General features: G+C 53.5%; 1 long non-coding RNA gene across 1 annotated transcript in view; it reads left to right on the top strand.

Annotated features, from left to right (window-relative positions):
• The window catches only part of LOC148146155 (uncharacterized), a 16,533-nt gene extending 7,589 nt beyond the window's left edge, over positions 1–8,944 (top strand). The window contains exon 3 of the long non-coding RNA XR_015760796.1: positions 8,865–8,944. This is a non-coding gene — a long non-coding RNA (uncharacterized LOC148146155). The remainder of the gene's footprint in view (positions 1–8,864) is intronic.
• The last annotated feature ends 11,478 nt before the right edge of the window (positions 8,945–20,422 follow it).

Genomic DNA, 20,422 nt, shown 5'->3' with positions numbered 1-20,422 from the left:
CACACCCGCCAGCTTGTCCCATTTTAGTCCCAACGTGTCCAAACATGCATTTACCTCCGGGAACAAATCATTACCAGTTGTTGTTCCTTTCACTGACTGCATGGCTGCCAGCTCCTCCGTGATTTTAAAGTCCGTAGTTATCCCATGTACGAAGATGGGTAGCTGGGCTGTGTCACGCACGTCGCAGCTCTCACCCAAAGCCAAGGAAAAAAAGTCAAAGTTGCCCGCTCTGTGCTGCAGCTGAAGCTCCAGATTTCTCGCAATGTCCCCAATCCTTCTCGTTACAGTGCGTCGGGAGAGGGGCACATTCTCAAATGCCTCCTTTTTCTCCGGGCATATTAGTTCTGCAGAGTCCAACAAGCACTCCTTAATAAACCCTCCATCAGAAAACGGTTTACTGTTTCTGGCGATTTTGTGGGATATGACACAACTTGTCTTGGCGTGAGCTGACATTTTGAGGGCTAGCCAGCAAGCATCACTTTTAGCTGCTCACGCACACACGTACACGCACATACACGCGCATGTGTGTCCATACGTAAATAAAAAAAGCATCCTTTTCAAAACAAAACCAACACAATTGTATTGCATGCATGGCGCAAATACTTTTTCATTTATGTTCTAATTTCAGATTGACCTCATGCGGGTCGGACAGGAGCGGCCAGAGGGCCGGATATGGCCCGCGGGCTGTAAAATGCCCAGCTCTGCTCTCGAGGGTGAAGGAACCTCTCGGGGGCAGTGACCGTCACACGATAGAGTTCACCCTGCCATTTGAGAGAGAGAAATGGAGTCAGATGGAAGGGTATCACAACTGAGTCAAAGGTAACTACAAAGATATGAGGGAGGAGCTGACCAGAGTTGATTGGAAGGGGAAACAGCAGGGGAGACAATGGAGAGGCAGTGGCAGGGGTTTCTGGGGGTAATTTGGGAGACAGAGCAGAAATTCATCCCAAGGAAGAAGAAAGATACTTCCGAGAGGCTGAGACAACCATGGCTGACAGGGGACGTCAGGAACAGCATAAGAACAACAAAACACATACAACGTCGTCAGGATTAGTCGGATGCTGGTGGTTTGGGAGGGCTTTTTAAAAGCCAGCAGAAGATAACTCAAAGAATAATAAGTGACAGAAGATGAAATGCGAGAGTAAGCTAGCTAACATAAAACAGAATTGCAAAAGTTTTTTTAAATATTTAAAAGGTAAGCGAGAGACAATAGTGGACATTGGGTCGCTTAAAAATGAGGCTGGAGAAGTAGTAAATAGGAACAAAGAAATGGCAGAGGATCTGAATGGTTACTTTGCATCAGTCTTCACAGTGGGAGACACCAGTAGCAGACCAGAACTTGAAGAGAGTCCGGGAGCAGTAATGAGAGTAGGGGCCATCACTAAGGAGAATGTACTGCACAAGCTGAATGGTCTGAGGGTGACGGATCATGCAGATCAGGTGGGCTACAACCCAGGGTTCTGAATGAGAGAGCTGAGGAGATTGTGGAGACGTTGGTGCTGATCTTTCAGAAATCACTGAAGTCAGGAAGGGTGCCAGAGAATGGCCAATGTCACACCCCTGTTTAAGAACAGAGGGAGGCAGAGGACAGGAAATTATTCCCAGTTAGCCTGACCTCGGTCTGTTGATAGATTATTAGGGATGAGATAGTGGAGCACTTGGAAGTGCGTGGTAAAATAGGGCTGAGTCAGCACGGCTTTGCCAAGGGAAGGTCATGCCTGACAACTCTGTTAGCAATGTTTGAGGAGGTAATGAGCAAGTTAGACAATGGAGAGCCATCGGACATGATCTATTTGGATTTCCAAAACACCTTTGACAAGGTGGCCACAGTAGGCCACTGAATAAGATTAAAGCTCATGGTGTCAGGGCAAGGCAGTGGGATGGTTAGAGGATTGGCTGACTGGCAGAAGGCAAGGATTAGGGATAAAGGGGTATTTTTAAGAATGGCAGCCAGTGACTTGTGAAGATCCACAGGGGTCAGTGTTGGGACCACAACTATTTATAATACATTACCGATCTGGACAAAGAAACTGAGAGCACTGTTGCTAAGTTTACAGGCGACACAAAGCTAGGTGATGGGACAGGTAGTGTTGAGGAAGCAGGGATGCTGCAGAAGGACCTGAGAGGCGGGAGAGTTGACAAAGATGGAGTACAATGTGGGAAAGTGTGAGGTTATGCGTTTTGGTCAGAAGAGATGAGGTGCAGGCTATTTTCCAAACAGAAAAGGCTTTGGAAATCCAAGTGCAAAGGGACTTGGGAGTTGTAGTTCAGCATTCTTTAAGTTTAAAACGCAGGTTCAGTTGGCAGTTAGGAAGGCAAAAGCAATGTTCGCGTTCATTCCAAGAGGACTAGGATACAAAAGCTATGCACTGCTGCGGTTGTATAAGACTCTAGTCAGACCCCGTTTGGAATCTTGTGAGCTGTTTTGGTCTGAGTATTGAAAGTAGGGTGTGCTGGCATTAGAGGGTGTTCCAGAGAAAATTTGCAACAATGATCCCAGGGATATGGGGAGCAGCTGAGGACTGTGGGTCTGTACTCCATGGAGATTAGAAGGATGAGGGAGAAATCTGACTAAAACTTGCAGAATACTGAGATGCCTGGATGTAGAGAAGATGTTTCTACTAGAAGGAGAGATTAGGTCCCAAGGGCACAGCCTCCGAATGAAGGGATGAGAGGAGGAGGTGGGGGGGATTATGAATCTTTGGAACCTCTTGCTGCAGAAGGCTGTGGAGGTCAAGTCATTGACTGACTTCAAGACAGTGATAGACAGATAGGTTTTTGACTAGTAAGGGGATCAAGGGTTACTGGGAGAAGGCAGGAGAGTGGGTTTGGGAAATATAACAACCATTTTCGAATAGGGGGGCAGACTAAATGGACCAAACAGCCTGATGTTTTACTGCCTTCTCTGGGTGGCACTGACTGGGCCAGCATTTACTTCCCAACTCTAATTGCCCTGGGGAAGTGTGAGAGGCAGGAGATAGGAGGGAGTGAGAGGGACAGGGAGGGACTGGACAGAGGGAGGGAAGTGGAGACAGAGGATAGTGATTGCAACAACCAGCCAGGATATGCTGAAAAGGTGTGAAGCTGATGTTTAACTTTGAGGTGGTTTCCACCTTGAAGTTGGACAGACAAAAGGCCGCAGCCGGTTAAAGCCATCTAATAGAACAGTGACTCCCCTCCCTGTGTCCAGGTGAAAGTGTTTGTGTGATTATTGACTGTGACAGTAACACTCAATGACTGGCTGTGTGGTGCGGTTTGCCTTTTGAAGCAGCTGCATTGTGCTTTTATTTGTCTCCGGGCTGCTGTGATAGAAAGGAACCATTGTTATCACAACTGGGGCTTTATGGCAGGGTGGGCGGGGCCTTCTTCCCACCTGCTGACCCGTCTTGAGCCAATGAGGCAAAGCTCCAAAATGGTGCCTTCGCTGTGTGCCCTCTGTATTGCCATGTGATTCCGTGCCATGGTACCCCCACACGTGCTCTCTGGGACCCTGTGCTGTGTGAAAGGTTCCTGTCTGGGCTCAGACAGTGTACTGCTCACCCAAGCTGAGCTCCCTGGCTTACTGGCACACTGAGTGGCTGACTGCACTGGTCTGGAGATCCCTGTCTGGCTGCACTGTGTTTCCACTGAGCTTCATCTTTCATCCAGCCTCCATGGATCAGGATATTGCTCCCACCATAGCAAAATGAGGTCTACATTCAGGACATTAAGAGGCTTTATTGAATATTCCTGAAGAAGGGCTCATGCCCGAAACGTCGATTCTCCTGTTCCCTGGATGCTGCCTGACCTGCTGCGCTTTTCCATCAACACATTTTCAGCTTTATTGAATATTAATAAGATACAATGGATGGTAAGAGAGACGAATTTTGAGTTCCATGGGATCTGACTTAGCTTTTTATGCACTTGCTCAGTGCCTATTCCTAGTGTAAAGGTTTCTCCACACACACAGCACAGGCTGTTGTCCTTCTATGTGCTGGGATTAGTTTGCTCTCCATGCTTACCTGGCAGGAAGTCAGACTGTCTGAGGGATTAGTTGCCCTGGTTGTCTTGGAGATATGTCCCGATAATGGCAAATGCAGCATTTCATAAGGATGTTGTCCAGACAAGTCCGTGGTAATCCACCTTTAGAAGCTTCCAGATGTTTTGACAATTTGTTCCAAAAGTCCTGTGTCAGCCTTCTGAAGTGACGGTTTCAAAAAGAGGCAGACAAGCTTCTAGAAAATGTAACGGTGGTGCTGTCCCTCTGAAGTAACTGCACCGAGGCTGGTAGCCTGTCCCCAAGTCCCCCTTTATTTACACGTGGACAGTCCTTGACACTGATCCAGCTCCCTCAGAGCCAGCTCTCAGAGAGAGCAGGATGTCTGATACACCAGTCCTTAATTTTATTCCCAACAGTGCAGAAAGAGGCCATTCGGCCCATTACGTATACTATGAGCCTGTATCGTCCTTCAGAGCAGCCTATCCCTGAAACTCCACATTTATCATGGCTGATGCGCCGAATGTGCCCATCTTTGCACTGCGAGAGGACCCTGGAGCACCCAGCACAAACTCCACACACACACAGATTCACCCAAAGACCGGAATCAAACCTGGGTCCCTGGCAGTTATGCGGCAGCAGTGGGCCAACATACTGCCCCAACACCTTCCTGTTTATATCTGTCAGCTCCCTGATTGGACCAGGTTAACAGCCGCAATCAGGAAACTCATATTCTATGAGGGCCACCTGGCTGAACTCTTTCCAATCACTACCTCCTCATCAATTCTTGGCACACAGTGTGCACTCAGGGATACGGTTGACCATACAATGGGCCATGTGGGGAAGAGGAGAGACCAAGCCAGAAATGAGCCTGATTTAACCAAAAGATGAGTGCTCGGGAAGGCTAGCCAGTTAAAGGTATGTGCACTTTAAATATAATGCTCGCACTTCCCCAACATTTGCTGGCATGTTACCAGGGGTTTGGGTTTTAACTCGTGCTGAATAATGTTTCTCTGCTGTTATTAACAATCTCCTTGTGTCCTCTCCTTAATGCTGTCTTTTTGTACAGCTCTGTGTCACTGCTATGTCCCTTCCCCCTTCACGCTGAGGGTCTGACATTGTGCTCGACTTGACCCATACTGCAAGAAAAACAAATCCCTCCCATCAGCACGCTGAAAACAAATTCATTGATGGCCTGAGGTGAGTGTGTAGACATCTCGCAGCTCCGCAATGTGTAGGTCTCACTTGTCACCCCTCCCGAGACTGAGGTTTAAACCAACACACCCTCCCAAACTATCCTAAATACCAACGTTGGACAGTCAGGAGATAGGCCAGGAGTAATGGCTACACACATTGAAGGGACCAGTCAGGGTTCTTGGAGTTGGGAGAGCCTCACAGGGGAGACTGGACAAATCAGAGACCTGGACCTCATCCCCACAACCAAACCCAGAGCTGGACTGTCCCAAGCTAATGAAGGGTCTAGTATCAAATACCAAAATTGTCCTGGACACCAACATTGCCCGTAAAGAGCCACTGAGCTAGAAGGTGAGCTTGGTTACTGGGTGATAAGTGCATTTAGATGGATTAACCATTGGAAATTGCAGGGTTACAAGGTGGGATGCTCTTTGGAGGGTCGGTGTGGACTCAATGGGCCGAATGGTCTGCTTCTACACTGTAGGGATTCTAATAGTGCCATAAAGTGGAGTAGATACCCTTTCAGGAACTGGATCATCACTAAACTATGTGAGATTGGCTCCAGCTTGAAATACACTCAGCACAGTGTATCGAATCTGGGAGGTCACCAGTGTACGATCAAGTGAAAGGTCCTTTGTGATGAGGGTAGTATAGCAGATCCACAGCAGAATGGCCTCCAGGCCTGACTATTATGCCAGGTTTGGGATCGTACAATCGAGGGGTGGGTACAGCAAGTCAATACCACTGGCTACAATCAGAGGGGGCAGCAGACACACAGAATACATCCAACAGGAGGCTGCAGGGGACCACCCAGTGGCAGTACGCAGTCCAGCCTCAACTCAGAACCCAATCAAAGCAATCACGTCACCCTACAGGCCTGTTACAGAGCAGAGGGAAGAGGGTTTGCAAACTGCAGCAGAACACTCAGATGTGGAGAAACACACAAACAAGAAAGATATGCCCATGACCACCGTAAGTGAGCATCGGTCAGAGGTGTGGGAGTAGGGACAGGCCGGTATCACCATGATTTTAAGAAGGTCGAAGAAATGGAGAAGGATCGAGTAGGGGAGGAGTTTAGATCCTCAACCATGGAGAGGACCAGCATCTGACATCCCAGCATCTTCCAGAGATTAATTCCCGTGATATTGTGAGTAAGAGTCCCTTGTTGGAGAAGGGAAGCCACCAATTGGTAGAGGGAGATTAGGGCAGCATACGTATCATCAAATGAACTGCTCCCTCTGCTCGGGATAGGAGATGGATTGGTGGGTGGATCTTTTCACTTCGAGTTCAGGAGGTCAGTGCTACCCAGAGGTCACTCAGTAGCAGGAGCAATGAGAAGGAGCCACGCTGATGGCCAACCTACTGTACACACAGCACCCACAAGGGGGCATATGGAAACCAAAGGCTTCAGGTGGGCCAATGGCAATGGCAGACATCTCTGAGCAAGCACAGAGGAAGGACTAACTCTGACTAACAGACTAGACAAGGAACTAAGAACCAAGCAGCGGGCGCACTCTGACCACACTGCAATCTATCAGATCATGATACTGTTAAATTGTTGTTCTGAGGGTCACTCTGTCCTTTGGCTCCTCTGCATACACTTGAATAAAGAAGACCAATGTAAGGCAGCTCCAGCATCCAGCCTGGGTTCTTCCTGTCATTGCATCTCAATGAAAGTGACCTGCAGGCAATGAGACAGCACCATTAACCAGGGTCCCCCTCACAAGGTCCTCATTTATACTGAGGCCTCTCAGGATTCCTGGAGTTACCCTCGTGGCTCCATCAGGGCAAATGGGCCCAGGTTTATCGATTGATTGTTGTCACATGTACTGAGATACAGTGAAAAGTGTTGTTTTGCGTGCTATACAGGCAGATCGTACCATACAGCGTATAGTGCAGCATACAGTGTTACAGCTGCAGAGAAGGTGCAGGGAGAGAGATTAGCAATAACAATTGAGAGGTTTGTTCAAAAGTCTGATACTAGCGGGGAAGACGCTGTTCTTGAATCTATTTGTTCGTGTATTCAAACTTCTCAATTTTCTGCCAACAGAACAGGGTCGAAGGGAGTATAACAGAGGTGTGAGGGATCTTTGATTGTGTTGGTTATTTTCCCGAGGCAGTGGGCAGTATAGACAAGTCAATGGATGGGAGGCTGGTTTGTGTGATGGACTGGGCTGTGTTCACAACTCTCCTACTGTACGCACAGCACCCACAAGGGGGCACAAGGCTTCAGGTGGGCCAATGGCAATGGCAGATGGTGCAGACATCTCTGGGCAAGCACAGAGGAAGGACTAACTCTGACTAACAGACTAGGCAAGGAACTAAGAACCAAGCAGTAGTAGTAGTCCTACAGTAGTAGTTTCTTGCAGTCCGAGGGAGAGCAGTTGCCAAACCATGCTGTTGATATTTGTACAGTACCTGCCACAAACACTAGAGGGCAGAACCTTTCATTGAACCTCTGTGGTGTTGTGGAAGGAATGTTCGAGATTCTTATTCCTGTTCAGGCCTAGAACAGGTTTCCTCTCATGTTCAGGCAGCTTTCAGCTCCTTACATCCTGTCATCTCCACAAAACATGAAAGAGAGATCATAAGTTGTTTTAGAAGCTATAATCTCTTGTTTGAATCAATATTGTTGGACTAAAACATGGTCACTGCTAATTACATGATCCAAGTGGATTACATTATTGGAATGTTCTATTCAGCAGAAACCAGGAGAGAACTTGCATCACCTTCTTTGGAATGTTACTATCTTGCATTATTTCCAATCTAAAAATACCAAAGACCAAGTAAATGAGATGTCTCTCCAGCTAGTTCTGAACAAAGGGGTGCTATTAAAACTCAATATGCCTAAAGTGGCGTTAATAGCTCATTCTTAATCTCATGCAAATTGACAATGATCTGAATAGAGAGACGCAAAACAATTCTTACATAGATCCCATGTTGTTAAGTTGAAACTGATTTATCTAAGTACCCCCATCACAGAACCAAACCTCCCAGTCTTTGAGAATAAAGGGTTTTGTTGCACAGTTTCTGAATCGTCACTTCAGTCTGGGCAGAAGTAGTTTATTGTTAACAGTGAATCAATCTGCCAAGCTGACACCACGGCTGGATTTAAAACTTAGTTCAGCCTGCTTCGAGTTTAAATCTCCTTCAAAACTGAACTCCAGAAGAAATCTTATACTAACTGGAAGAGTGGACCAGGATCTGTACAGCATTGTCATTTTGCTCTGACTTCCTGAACTTCACAAGGAATTCTACATGTTCAGCAACAGCTGTACCCCACCTGAATCTGAGCTTCTGCAAGAAAGAACTGTCACTTTTCTGAACTCAGTAAAGAATCACGTTCATTATGTCAGTATCTCTGATTTTTGTTTTCATTGTAACCTCTTTCCTTTATTTGATTTTCTTCTTTGGATGTTTGAATGTGTGACTATGTTGCTGCACTTATCCCCCAGGGTTTGAATAGACCTCCTTTGTTTTAAGTTGAAACTTTATTGCTGGAACAGCACAGCAGGTCAGGCAGCATCCAGGGAACAGGAGATTCGACGTTTCGGGCACAGGCCCTTCTTCAGGAATCTCCTGTTCCCTGGATGCTGCCTGACCTGCTGTGCTGTTCCAGCAATAAAGTTTCAACTTTGATCTCCAGCATCTGCAGACCTCACTTTCTCCTCCTTTGTTTTAACCCTAATTGCAGGTCTTAAAGTAAAAGCTGGACTTCAGAAACAGACAACCACCACGGCTTATTTCAAAAGGAAAATAAAGAAGAAATGTTACACAACAAAACCCTTGCTTACGGACAGAGCTGGGGAAAAATAAATTCAATTCATATCTTTGTCTTGTCTGTATCACTGCTGCATCTGAGTGTTGAGTGATTGGTAAATCTTACAGAGCGGGTTGACCAGGGTATTCTCAATCCTTGTCTCAGAAGGTTTGGATGCCATCTTTACAAGCCTGCAGTATCATTGGACACTGAGCCGGCCCTAGAGATGTCTCAGCCCTGCCAGAAACCAGCCCCCTGAGTCAATAACCCACCTTGTGGGAGGTTCAAATCCAGGCCCATGAAAGAGGGGAACCTCTCTTCCCCAGGGACAGCAGCAGGAAGCTCACCTTTGAGACCCTTGGGCCTGAGCTGAGGTCCTCATGCAGATCAGCGCTCAACCCAGCCAGAGCAGGAGGAGAACCATTGATTAGATTAGATTCCCTACAGTGTGGAAACAGGCCCTTCGGCCCAACCAGTCCACACCGACCCTCCGAAGAGTAACCCACCCAGACCCATTTCCCTCTGACTAATGTACCTAACACTGTGGGCAATTTCCCATGGCCGATTCGCCCTAACCTGCACAGCTTTGGACTGTGGGGGGAAACCGGAGCACCCGGAGGAAACCCACACAGACACATGCAAATTCCACACAGACAGTTGCCCGAGGCTGGAATTGAACCTGGGACCCTGGTGCTGTGAGGCAGCAGTGCTAACCACTGAGCCACCGTGCCTCACCTCCACCTTCCCTCAGACTCAGAGGGGCATCTGTCTGAACTGTGCCACTGCACAGATATGCCACTTGGTAAAATTCCCTGTAGTCCTCAAGCACCACTCAGATCTCGTGAACTGAAGGATGGACAGCCACCTCCTCCATGTCAATACCTTCCCAGGCAGTGTGCTTCCTACTCACTCACCCAGGGTTTGGCAAATGTCAGACTCTGAAAACGTCCACTGAAATAACTCCACAGAGGCCGATATCCTGTCACCAAGTCACCTTTTAGTTACACGTTGCGAGTCCTTGACACCAATCCAGCTCCCTCAGAGCCAGCTCTCAGAGTGAACAGAATTCTGATACTCCTGTTTATTATTTTTTGCTTTTTTTTCTCTTTTTCTTTCTTATTCCTTTCCCCACACTCCCACCTAAGTGCGGTAATGCTTATTTTTTCCCCAGCACCCATGGTGTGTGTGTGCGCAGGTGTGAGACACAGTGAAAGACACAAAGTGCACGAATCTTTATTCAAATTCCACCACCAGGAAGATAGGAAAATACCCGGGTGGCCAGTGACAAGCACTGCCCTTCACATCAAAGGGCAGTGCTGTGTGATCAAACAGTGAACACTCCTATTCTTTCTTTATTATTTTATTAAACAGTTGCAAAACAGTTTTCAAAACAGTTTACAGAAAACACAGTTAACATTTACAGCTGTATACAAAGAAACAGCAATTTTACAAGGGAAAGGAAGAGCAAAGCCAGGCTCCATACCCTACTGTTCAACCAGTTTACAGGGAAATGAGGACAAACCTCAAATCCCTAACACTCCTGTTCTTATCTGTCAGCCAGGGCTCCCTGATTGGACCAGATTAACAGCCTCAATCAGGGAACTCAGATTCTATGAGGCCTACCTGGCTGACTGCGTTACAATCACTGCATCCCTCCTCCTCTGATCTGGAGACATAGGCAGATTCTTATTTTTGTAGCTACTCCTGAGGAATTCTAGCATCGGGTCAGGTTCTTCTACCTCTGCCTCTGATATGGATAGTATGTAACACACAGTCGCTCACGACTGGTGCTCGGAGCATCTCGTAAGCAATTCATTCTCCTCTTCAGGCAGCAGAGGTGTCAAGATGGTGACATCCGCTGTGTCCATCTCAGATTCCAAGGTACCCTCAACACTCAATGGAGATGGAGAGCGCACATTACAATCACTAGACTGAAACCTACTCTTCCAAGGTGGCTGAGAACATATGCAGTCGGCAGAGAGCTGCAGGGAACGGCTCACCGACAAATCATAGAACATAGAACATTATAGCACAGTACAGGCCATTCAGGGGAAACCATATAACCCACACTATTCCAATATCACCCATATGTCTATCCAATGATCATTAAATGCCCTTAATGTAGGCGAGTCTACTACTGTTGCAGGCAGGGATGTGTAAAGAAACTACCTCTGACATCTGTCCTAGACCTATCACCCCTCAATTCAAAGCTATGTCCCATCGGGCTAACCATTACTATCTGGGGAAAAAGGATCTCACTATCCGCCATATCTAATCCTCTGATCATTTTGTTTGGCTCCATTAAGTCATCTCTTAACCTTCTTCTCTCTTACGAAAACTGCCTCAAGTCCTCATCAGACCTTCCTCCACACCAGGCAACATCCTGGTAAATCTCGTCTGCACCCTTTCCAAAGTTTCCACATCCTTCCTATAATGCGGCGACCAGAACTGTACTCCAAGTGCGGTGCACCAGAGTCTTGTACAGCTGCAGCATGACCTCATGGTTCCGAAACTCAATCTCTCTACCAATGAAACTAAAACACTGTATGCCTTCTTAACAACCCTATCAACCTGGGTGGCAACTTTCAGGGATCTATGTACCTGGACACTGAGATCTCTCTGCTCATCTACACTGCCAAGAATATTACCATTAGCCCAGTACTCTGTATTCCAGTTACTCCTTCCAAAGTGAATCACCTCACACTTTTCCACATTAAACTCCATTTGCCACCTCTCAGCCCAGCTCTGCAGCTTATCTATGTCCCTCCGTAACCTGTAACATCCTTCCGCACTGTGCACAACTCCACTGACTTTAGTGTCATCTGCAAATTTACTAACCCATCCTTCTACGCCCTCATCCAGGTTGTTTATAAAAATGACAAACAGCAGTGGCCCCAAAACAGATCCTTGTGGTACCCCCCACTAGTAACTGAACTCCAGGATGAATATCTCCAGTGATAACAGGTCTGAAACCTGTTACATTGCTCTAAAGCACCTTGAGATGTCCTCAGGTGGTATTGTCAGAGTAAAGTTTGACTTTTGAGCTAACACCATGATAGCTCCCACTGCCAGTCTTTTTCGAATGTTTGATTAAACTAACAAGGTGGTTAAACAAACTCTCCGTATTAATTACTGAAGTGTTGAAAATGCACACTGTGAAAGCCAGTGATTTAGATGCGACCTACTCTAACAGGAAAAAACACCCTTTGTGTTTTACTGGGAGGAGCTGTTTGAGAATTATTCTGGTATTCTCGCCAAGTTTATCTCTTAATAATGAAGGCAAGTCTGTTCTTTTATCTCATCGTTGTTTACAACCGTTCAAATTTCCTCAGAGCTTGCAAAGCCCTGTGCTATAAATAGAAATCTCCATGTTCCACTTGCTCCTCACGTTCAATAGAGTGAAACAAAGACTTGGAAATCACGGCACTGGGTGGAACTGGAGTTCCCATGTCTGGTGAGTTCAGGCCAGTTCAGTCATTTCCAGGTTTTACTTGTTTTTTCTCGCCTCAATGACCACTTGCCTGAGCCCCCATTGGAGTGAGAGTGGGCTGGGTACAAGACCAGAAGACCATAAGTTGTAGGAACAGAATTAGGTCACTTGACCCACGGAATCTGCTCTTCACTCAATCGTGTGTTTCTCAACCCCTTTCTGCTACCTTCTCCCCGTGTCTATTGGTCCTTGTACCAATCAAGAATCTATCTATCTCTGTCATTAAATGCACTCAATGAATTGGACTCCCAGCCCTCTATGGAAATGAGTTCCATAGATTAACCACCCTCAGGCTGAAGAAATACCTCCTCATCCCAGTTCTAAAGGGTCATCCCTTTACTCTGAGGCTGTGCTTTGGGTTCTAGTCTCTCCAACTAGTGGCAACACCTTCCCTACATCCATCAGTCAGCATGGATTCACCAAAGGGAAATCATCTGACATCTCTTTGAGAATACTTTGAGCACGTGACCAGTAGACTAGACAATGGTGAAACAGTGATGTCATATATCTAGACTTTCAAAAGGCTTTTGACAAGGATTATTAAGGAAAATAAAAGTTCATGCTATTGGAGGTAATGAATTGACATGGATAGAGAACTGGTTGGGTGATAGAAAGCAGAGAGTCGCAATAAACATGTCCTATTTGGAGTGGAAGGCAGTGACGAGTGGGATACCACAAGGTTCACAGGCTGTTCACAATATACATGAATGATTTGGATGAAGGGATTGAATGGTATATCTCCAAATTTGCAGACGACTTGAAGCTGGGTGGCAGTGTGTGCTGTGAGGGGGATGCTAATAGACTGCAGGGTGACTTGGGCAGGCTGGCTGGGTGGGCAGATGCAATATAGTGTGGATAAACATGAGGTTATCCACGTTGGTCACAAAACCAGGAAGGCAGGTTATTATCTGACTGGTGGCAGTTCAGGAAAAGGTGAGGTGTAACGAGACCTGGGTGTCATGGTGGAACAGTCGCTGAAGATTGACAGTGAGGGAAGCTGATGGCCTTCATAGCGAGAGGATTGGGGTAGAGGAATAGGGATGTCTTGCTACAGTTATTCAGGGTCTTGGTGAGGCCACACCGTGAGTATTATGGATAGTTTTGGTCTCCTAGTCTGAGGAAGGTGGAGTCCAGCGGAGGTTCACCAGACTGCTCCCTGGGATGGCAGGACTGAGATGTGAGGAAAGACTGGATTGACTGCGTGTAGTTACTGGGATTTAGAAGAATAAGGGGGAATCTCATAGGAACATATAAAATCCTAATGGGGCTGGACAGGCTGGATGTGGGAAGAATGTTCCTGATGCTGGGGAAGTCCAGAACTAGGGGTCACAGTCTAAGGCTAAGGGCGAAGCCTTTTCAGGACTGAGATGAGGAAGAATTTCTTCACTCAGAGGGTTGGGAACCTCTGGGATACTCTCCTACAGGAAGCTCTTGGGGCCAGTTCATTAGATAGATTCAAGATGGAGCCGGGCTTGGGCCTTGTGGCTAAAGTGATCAAGAGGTATGGAGAGAGGGTGGGAATGGGACACTGAGATCAGCCATGATCGTATTGAATGGTAGTGCAGGTTTGAAGGGCTGAATGGCCTACTCCTGCACCTATTTTCCATGTTTCTATATCTCAAAGGCATCTGGGGGATCGCTCTGAATTAAGGACCTTGAAACTGACCTCTAGTCTGAGAGTGTGCCTGGTGACCCAGTGTCACCGAGACAGGGCTGACAATCCCCGATTCCACATGTACTGGCTGGGGAATTGGAGTGGGGGGGGGTGAGGGGGCTGGGAGGGAGGAGACGGGTTGGAGGAGGGGGAATAGGGGGAGAGAGCCTGGAGGATGGTGTATGGGGGGGACAGGGGGTGGAGGGGGGTGTATGGGGGGGAGAGGGGCTGGAGGGAGGTGTATGGGGGGGAGAGGGGCTGGAGGGGGATGTATGGGGGGGAGAGGGGCTGGAGGAGGGAGTATGGGGGGGAGAGGGGCTGGAGGGGGGAGTATGGGGGGGAGAGGGGCTGGAGGGAGGTGTATGGGGGGGAGAGGGGCTGGAGGGAGATGTATAGGGGGGAGAGGGGCTAGAGGAGGGAGTATGGGGGGGGAGAGGGGCTGGAGGGGGGTGTATGGGGGGGAGAGGGGTGGAGGGGGTTGTACGGGGGGGAAAGGGGCTGGATTGGGTGTATGGGGGGGAGAGGGGCTGAAGGGGGGTGTATGGGGGGAGAGGGGCTGGAGGGGGGTGTATGGGGGGGATAGGGGCTGGAGGGGGGTGTATGGGGGGGAGAGTGGCTGGAGGGGGGTGTATGGGAGAGAGAGGCTGGAGGAGGGTGTATGGGAGAGAGGGTCTGGAGGAGGGTGTATGGGGGGAGAGGGGCTGGAGGAGGGAATATGGGGGAGGGAGAGGGGCTGGAGGGAGGTGAATGGGGGGAGAGGGGCTGGAGGGGGTGTATGGGGGGAGAGGGGCTGGAAGGAGGTGTATGGGGGTGAGAGGGGCTGGAGGGGGGTGTATGGGGGGGAGAGGGGCTGGAGGGAGGTGTATGGGGGGGAGAGGGGCTGGAGGGGGGTGTATGGGGGGGAGAGGGGCTGGAGGGGGATGTATGGGAGGAGAGGGGCTGGAGGGAGGTGTATAGGGGGGAGAGGGGCTGTAGGGGTGTATATGGGGGGGAGAGGGGCTGGAGGGGGGTGTATGTGGATTGAGGGGCTGGAGGGGGGTGTATGGGGGGGAGAGGGGCTGGAGGGGGGTGTATGGGAGAGAGGGGCTGGAGGGGCGTGTATGGGGGGAGAGGGGCTGGAGGAGGGAATATGAGGGAGGGAGAGGGGCTGGAGGGAGGTGTATGGGGGGGGGAGAGGGGCTGGAGGGGGATGTATGGGGGGGAGAGGGGCTGGAGGAGGGAGTATGGGGGGGAGAGGGGCTGGAGGGGGGTGTATGGGGGGGAGAGGGGCTGGAGGGAGATGTATAGGGGGGAGGGGCTAGAGGAGGGAGTATGGGGGGGGAGAGGGGCTGGAGGGGGGTGTATGGGGGGGGAGGGGTGGAGGGGGCTGTATGGGGGGGAGAGGAGCTGGAAGAGGGAGAATGGGGGTAGAGGGGCTGGAGGGGGTGTATGGGGAGAGGGGGGCTGGAGGGGGGTGTATGGGGGGAGAGGGGCTGGAGGAGGTGTATGGGGGAGATGGGCTGGAGGGAGGTGTATGGGGGGGAGAGGGGCTGGAGGGAGGTGTATGGGGGCGAGAGTGGCTGGAGGGGGTGTATGGGGGGGTGAGGGGCTGGAGGGGGGTGTATGGGGGGTAGAAGGGCTGGAGGAAGGAATATGGGGGAGGGAGAGGTGCTGGAGGGAAGTGTATGGGGGGAGAGGGGCTGAAGGGGGTGTATGGGGGGGAGAGGGTCTAGAGAGGGGTGTATGGGGGGGCGAGAGGGTCTGGAGGGGGTTGTACGGGGGGGAAAGGGGCTGGATTGGGTGTATGGGGGGGAGAGGGGCTGAAGGGGGGTGTATGGGGGGGGAGAGGGGCTGGAGGGGGGTGTATGGGGGGGATAGGGGCTGGAGGGGGGTGTATGGGAGGGGAGAGGGGCTGGAGGGGTGTGTATGGGGGGTAGAAGGGCTGGAGGGGGTGTATGGGGGGGAGAGTGGCTGGAGGGGGGTGTATGGGAGAGAGAGGCTGGAGGAGGGTGTATGGGAGAGAGGGGCTGGAGGAGGGTGTATGGGGGGGAGAGGGGCTGGAGGAGGGAATATGGGGGAGGGAGAGGGGCTGGAGGGAGGTGAATGGGGGGAGAGGGGCTGGAGGGAGGTGTATAGGGGAGAGAGGGGCTGTAGGGGTGTATATGGGGGGGAGAGGGGCTGGAGGGGGGTGTATGGGGGGGAGAGGGGCTGGAGGGGGGTGTATGGGGGGGAGAGGGGCTGGAGGGGGATGTATGGGGGGAAGGGCTGGAGGGGGGTGTATGGGAGGAGAGGGGCTGGAGGGAGGTGTATAGGGGAGAGAGGGGCTGTAGGGGTGTATATGGGGGGGAGAGGGGCTGGAGGGGGGTGTATGTGGATTGAGGGGCTGGAGGGGGGTGTATGGTGGGGAGAGGGGCAGGAGGGGGGTGTATGGGGGGAGAGGGGCTGGAGGGGGGAGTATGGGGGGGAGAGGGGCTGGAGGGGGGTGTATGGGGGAGGAGGGGCTGGAGGGGGTGTATGGGGGGGAGAGTGGCTGGAGGGGGGTTTATGGGGGGGAGTGGGGCTGGAGGGGGTGTATGGGGGGGAGAGGGGCTGAAGGGGGGTGTATGGGGGGGAGAGGGGCTGGAGGGGATGTATGGGGGGAGAGGGGCTGGAGGGGGGTTTATGGGAGGGGAGAGGGGCTGGAGGGGTGTGTATGGGGGGTAGAAGGGCTGGAGGGGGAGTATGGGGGGGGGGAGAGGGGCTGGAGGGGGGTGTATGAGGATTGAGGAGCTGGACGGGGGTGTATGGGGGGGAGAGGGGCTGGAGGGGGTGTATGAGAGAGAGGGGCTGGAGGAGGGTGTATGGGAGAGAGGGGCTGGAGGAGGGTGTATGGGGGAGAGGGGCTGGAGGAGGGAATATGGGGGAGGGAGAGGGGCTGGAGGGAGGTGAATGGGGGGAGAGGGGCTGGAGGGGGTGTATGGGGGGAGAGGGGCTGGAAGGAGGTGTATGGGGGGGAGAGGTGCTGGAGGGGGGTGTATGGGGGGGAGAGGGGCTGGAGGGGGATGTATGGGGGGTTAGGGCTGGAGGGTGGTGTATGGGGGGGAGAGGGGCTGGAGGGTGGTGTATGAGGGGGAGAGGGGCTGGAGGAAGGTGTATGGGGGGGAGAGGTGCTGGAGGGAGGTGTATGGGGGGGGAGAGGGGCTGGAGGGGGATGTATGGGGGGGAAGGGCTGGAGGGTGGTGTATGGGGGGGAGAGGGGCTGGAGGGTGGTGTATGAGGGGGAGAGGGGCTGGAGGAAGGTGTATGGGGGGGAGAGGGGCTGGAGGGGGATGTATGGGGGGGAAGGGCTGGAGGGTGGTGTATGGGGGGGAGAGGGGCTGGAGGGTGGTGTATGAGGGGGAGAGGGGCTGGAGGAAGGTGTATGGGGGGGAGAGGTGCTGGAAGGAGGTGTATGGGGGGGGAGAGGGGCTGGAGGAGGATGTATGGGGGGGAGAGGGGCTGGAGGGGGGTGTATGGGAGGAGCGGGGCTGGAGGGAGGTGTATAGGGGGGAGAGGGGCTGGAGGGGGGTGTATGGGGGGGAGAGGAGCTGGAGGGGGATGTATGGGGGGGAAGGGCTGGAGGGTGGTGTATGGGGGGGAGAGGGGCTGGAGGGTGGTGTATGAGGGGGAGAGGGGCTGGAGGAAGGTGTATGAGGGGGAGAGGGGCTGGAGGGGGTGTATGGGGGGGAGAGGGGCTGGAGGGGGTGTATGGGGGGGAGAGGGGCTGGAGAGGGTGTATGGGGGGGGAGGGGCTGGAGGGGGGTGTATGAGGATTGAGGGGCTGGAGGGGGGTGTATGGGGGAGGAGGGGCTGGAGGGGGTGCATTGGGGGGAGAGTGGCTGGAGGGGAGTCTATGGGGGGAGAGGGGCTGGAGGGGGGTGTATGGGGATTGAGGGGCTGGAGGGTGGTGTATGGGGGGGGAGAGGGGCTGGAGGGGGTGTATGGGGGGAGAGTGGCTGGAGGGGGGTGTATGGGGGAGGAGGGGCTGGAGGGGGTGTATGGGGGGGAGAGGGGCTGGAGGGGGGTGTATGGGGGGAGTGGGGCTGGAGGGGGTGTATGGGGGGGAGAGGGGCTGGAGGGGGGTGTATGGGAGAGAGGGGCTGGAGGAGGATGTATGGGAGAGAGGGGCTGGAGGAGGGTGTATAGGGGGAAAGGGGCTGGAGGGGGGTGTATAGGGGGGAGAGGGGCTGGAGGGGGGAGAATGGGGGTAGAGGGGCTGGAGGGGGTGTATGGGGGAGGAGGGGCTGGAGGAGGATGTATGGAGGGGGAGAGGGGCTGGAGGGGGGTGTATGGGAGGAGAGGGGCTGGAGGGAGGTGTATAGGGGGGAGAGGGGCTGGAGGGAGGTGTATAGGGGGGAGAGGGGCTGGAGGGGGGTGTATGAGTATTGAGGGGCTGGAGGGGGGTGTATGGGGGGGAGAGGGGCTGGAGGGGGGTGTATGGGGGGAGAGGGCCTGGAGCGAGATGAATGGGGGGAGAGGAGCTGGAGGGGGGTGTATGGGAGAGAGGGGCTGGAGGGGGGTGTATGGGGGGAGAGGGGCTGGAGGGGGGTGTATGGGGGAGGAGGGGCTGGAGGGGGTGCATGTGGGGCGGAAGGGGCTGGAGTGGGGTGTATTGGGGGGGAGAGTGGCTGGAGGGGAGTCTATGGGGAGGAGAGGGGCTGGAGGGGGGTGTATGGGGGGAGAGGGGCTGGAGGCGGGTGTATGGGGATTGAGCGGCTGGAGGGTGGTGTATGGGGGGGAGAGGGGCTGGAGGGGGGTGTATGGGGGAGGAGGGGCTGGAGGGGGTGTGTGGGGGGGAGAGGGGCTGGAGGGGGCTGTATGGGGGAGGAGGGGCTGGAGGGGGTGTATGGGGGGGAGAGGGGCTGGAGAGGGGTGTATGGGGGGAGCGGGGCTGGAGGGGGGTGTATGGGGGGGAGAGGGGCTGAAGGGGGGTGTATGGGGGGGAGAGGGGCTGGAGGGGGGTGTATGGGGGGGAGTGGGGCTGGAGGGGGGTGTATGGGGGGGAGAGGGGCTGGAGGGGGGTTTATGGGAGGGGAGAGGGGCTGGAGGGGTGTGTATGGGGTGTAGAAGGGCTGGAGGGGGTGTATGGGGGGGGAGAGGGGCTGGAGGGGTGTGTATGGGGGGTAGAAGGGCTGGAGGGGGTGTATGGGGGGGGGAGAGGGGCTGGAGGGGGGTTTATGGGAGGGGAGAGGGGCTGGAGGGGTGTGTATGAGGGGTAGAAGGGCTGGAGGGGGTGTATGGGGGGGGAGAGGGGCTGGAGGGGGGTGTATGAGGATTGAGGGGCTGGACGGGGTTGTACGGGGGGGAGAGGGGCTGGAGGGGGGTGTATGGGAGAGAGGGGCTGGAGGAGGGTGTATGGGAGAGAGGGGCTGGAGGAGGGTGTATAGGGGGAGAGGGGCTGGAGGAGGGAATATGGGGGAGGGAGAGGGGCTGGAGGGAGGTGAATGGTGGGAGAGGGGCTGGAGGGAATTTATGGGGGGAGAGGGGCTGGAAGGAGGTGTATGGGGGGGAGAGGTGCTGGAGGGGGGTGCATGGGGGGGAGAGGGGCTGGAGGGGGATGTATGGGGGGAGAGGAGCTGGACGAGGGAGAATGGGGGTAGAGGGGCTGGAGGGAGGTGAATGGTGGGAGAGGGGCTGGAGGGAATTTATGGGGGGAGAGGGGCTGGAAGGAGGTGTATGGGGGGGAGAGGTGCTGGAGGGGGGTGCATGGGGGGGAGAGGGGCTGGAGGGGGATGTATGGGGGGAGAGGAGCTGGACGAGGGAGAATGGGGGTAGAGGGGCTGGAGGGAGGTGTATGGGGGGAGAGGGGAAGGAAGGAGGTGTATGGGGGGGAGAGGTGCTGGAGGGGGGTGTATGGGGGGGAGAGGGGCTGGAGGGGGATGTATGGGGGGGAAGGGCTGGAGGGTGGTGTATGGGGGGGAGAGGGGCTGGAGGGTGGTGTATGAAGGGGAGAGGGGCTGGAGGAAGGTGTATGGGGGGGAGAGGTGCTGGAGGGAGGTGTATGGGGGAGGAGAGGGGCTGGAGGAGGATGTATGGGGGGGAGAGGGGCTGGAGGGGGGTGTATGGGAGGAGCGGGGCTGGAGGGAGGTGTATAGGGGGGAGAGGGGCTGGAGGGGGGTGTATGGGGGGGAGAGGAGCTGGAGGGGGATGTATGGGGGGGAAGGGCTGGAGGGTGGTGTATGGGGGGGAGAGGGGCTGGAGGGTGGTGTATGAGGGGGAGAGGGGCTGGAGGAAGGTGTATGGGGGGGAGAGGGGCTGGAGGGGGTGTATGGGGGGGAGAGGGGCTGGAGGGGGTGTATGGGGGGGGAGAGGGGCTGGAGGGGTGTGTATGGGGGGGAGAGGGGCTGAAGG

This window comes from Chiloscyllium plagiosum, unplaced genomic scaffold (assembly GCF_037043375.1).
Source record: "Chiloscyllium plagiosum isolate Xiang-an unplaced genomic scaffold, Cpla_swu_hap1 HiC_scaffold_21, whole genome shotgun sequence".
Taxonomy (NCBI): Eukaryota; Metazoa; Chordata; class Chondrichthyes; order Orectolobiformes; family Hemiscylliidae; genus Chiloscyllium; species Chiloscyllium plagiosum.
Note: the sequence above shows the minus strand (reverse complement) of the source record. Positions and strands in the feature narration are given on the sequence as shown.